At 58.2% G+C, this 2,500-nt stretch overlaps 1 non-coding gene across 1 annotated transcript in view; it reads left to right on the forward strand.

Moving 5' to 3' along the window:
- The first annotated feature begins 2,486 nt into the window (after positions 1-2,486).
- LOC124772167 overlaps positions 2,487-2,500 on the forward strand; it is a 1,909-nt gene continuing 1,895 nt past the window's right edge. The window contains exon 1 of the ribosomal RNA XR_007013836.1: positions 2,487-2,500. This exon is cut by the window's right edge and continues 1,895 nt beyond it. This is a non-coding gene — a ribosomal RNA (small subunit ribosomal RNA).

A 2,500-nucleotide genomic window follows, 5' to 3' on the forward strand; every position in this document is an offset into this window, starting at 1 on the left:
TAACCCATGTTGTGCCTTAACCTAACCCATGTTGTCCCCTAACCTAACCCATGTTGTCCCCTAACCTAACCCATGTTGTCCCCTAACCTAACCCATGTTGTCCCCTAACCTAACCCATGTTGTCCCCTAACCTAACCCATGTTGTCCCCTAACCTAACCCATGTTGTCCCCTAACCTAACCCATGTTGTCCCCTAACCTAACCCATGTTGTGCCCTAACCTAACCCATGTTGTCCCCTAACCTAACCCATGTTGTGCCTTAACCTAACCCATGTTGTGCCTTAACCTAACCCATGTTGTCCCCTAACCTAACCCATGTTGTCCCCTAACCTAACCCATGTTGTGCCTTAACCTAACCCATGTTGTGCCGTAACCTAACCCATGTTGTGCCTTAACCTAACCCATGTTGTGCCTTAACCTAACCCATGTTGTGCCTTAACCTAACCCATGTTGTGCCTTAACCTAACCCATGTTGTGCCTCTAACCTAACCCACGTTGTCCCCTAACGTAACCCACGTTGTCCCCTAACGTAACCCACGTTGTCCCCTAACGTAACCCACGTTGTCCCCTAACGTAACCCACGTTGTCCCCTAACGTAACCCACGTTGTCCCCTAACGTAACCCACGTTGTCCCCTAACGTAACCCACGTTGTCGCCTATCGTAACCCACGTTGTCGCCTAAACCTGCTCTGTAATTGTTATACGACTCGTTCAATTAGTGTAGTGTTGCCCACCCGCAACCCTCGCAATATAGTTCGCTACTCGCACTGCCCGCTCCCCTGTGTATCGCTTCATGTTAAACACCTTGCAAGTCTTGCTGACTTTCCACATGCTCCTGCTGTACACTGTAATGTGGATGGCAGCAGGGCGTACATGCCGCCCCCCCCCCCCCCCCCACCTCTCCCCACGTCCCCACCTTGCCCCCTGCCTTCGCAAGGTGGTTGGTGACAAGTTTGCATGTTCAATGCCCTTCGCATGCGACGTACGCAGGCTACGTTGTGGTGCGGCCTGTGTCAACTGTCCGCTGATGTCGTACGCGTGAACCACAATCTGTACTGCACATTCGTCCTTATGTACTGAATGATACATCGTGGCACATGTGTGACCGTACAACGACTGCGCCCAAAAACGGCGGACCATACAGTGCAAATATTGTGCACGCAGCTACGTGTCGTCTCCCTATGAGAGCTGGATTGCAGTGTGGTACGCCATAGAGACGTGTGGGAGGAACGGACGCCGTGGATGGCGATCAGCATGAGCTGTCTGTTGATGTATTCGGACCTAGTCGTCTCTCCTCACACACCGTGATGGCATGGTGCAGCGCGTTCCATATCTGCGACATGCTACAGAAGCCGGTTGACAGTCGTTCGAGCAATGGACATCGCATACGTACGGGGGCCACCTTCCACGTATTGTCTAGGCGTGCACATTTTGTTGCGTGTATGTGGGCAGACGTAGTGTGGCGTGACACCTGACACAGGCATGCAATAATGGTTGAAGTTGCAAATGGCGATGGACGCCTACGTTTTCTGGTGAAGTTACGCAAATGAAGAAATGGTAACCCGTTGTGGTGCGGTTGTTCTCGCTAGGGGTGAATCGGTGATGGCGACGATAGGTTGAGGTACTAACCGGTTGTTCCAGCGATACCCACCATGCCGACGAAACTGAACGGCATCTGGGTGTGAAGCGATACGCGGCGGTGGCTGGGTGGGACCGTCCCCGGCCGGTGAGGGGGCGCCTCCCGGCGTGCTGGCCGCGCGGTGCGTGGGCGCACGCGCTACAGCCGGCTGGTGGGGGCGGCCAGTGGCAGGCGCGCCGGCCGACGGACGCGGCAGGCGTCGCAGCTGCGCGCCGGCGCACCCTGCGCGCGGCGCCGTGCGGCCAAAGTAGGTCCTCGCGGGCCCGGTGCGAAGCGCGGTGGACATCTGCAGTGTGCTGGTCCGATTGAGGACTGTGTGCGTTGAGGATGCGCCGCCGCCCGGCGCTCGGCGCCGCGACGCCGTCTGCTGCTCGGTCGCCCCAGCGGTTCTCGCTGGTGGTTTGTATCGCAGCTGTGCGGATGTGTTGGCGTGTGCGCTGTGCTGGGAGAGTTCGCTTCGGCACCCAAGTGGGGCTTTTGTCCTTCTGTGGCGCTGGCGTTGGAGCTGCCGGTCACCGTAGGTGGCGCGTGTTGTCTCCCGCCGGCAATGCCACGACAGCACGCTCCCGGGCCTCTGTCGGCAGCGGCAAGCTCAGTTGGGAGCACGGGTGGTCGCACCGAAAGCGTCTACTCGCCTAACTCCGGGCGATTGCGCCTCTCTCGAACCCGACCAAGTACTTGGGACGGCGCTGCGCGCCGCCGGGACCTGAGAGGGTTTCGAGGTGTATTGTGCAGGGGAGCTCAGCCTCCTCCTGTTTGCAGAATGATTGAGCGGACGCTTGCGTGTTCGCGCGGGCCCCCGGGACACACTCCCGGGCGGCCGGCTGCTCAGCTCTAGTTGACGCAGCTCCCTGGTTGATCC

The sequence above is a fragment of the Schistocerca piceifrons genome, unplaced genomic scaffold (genome assembly GCF_021461385.2).
Source record: "Schistocerca piceifrons isolate TAMUIC-IGC-003096 unplaced genomic scaffold, iqSchPice1.1 HiC_scaffold_936, whole genome shotgun sequence".
In the NCBI taxonomy this organism is placed as follows: domain Eukaryota; kingdom Metazoa; phylum Arthropoda; class Insecta; order Orthoptera; family Acrididae; genus Schistocerca; species Schistocerca piceifrons.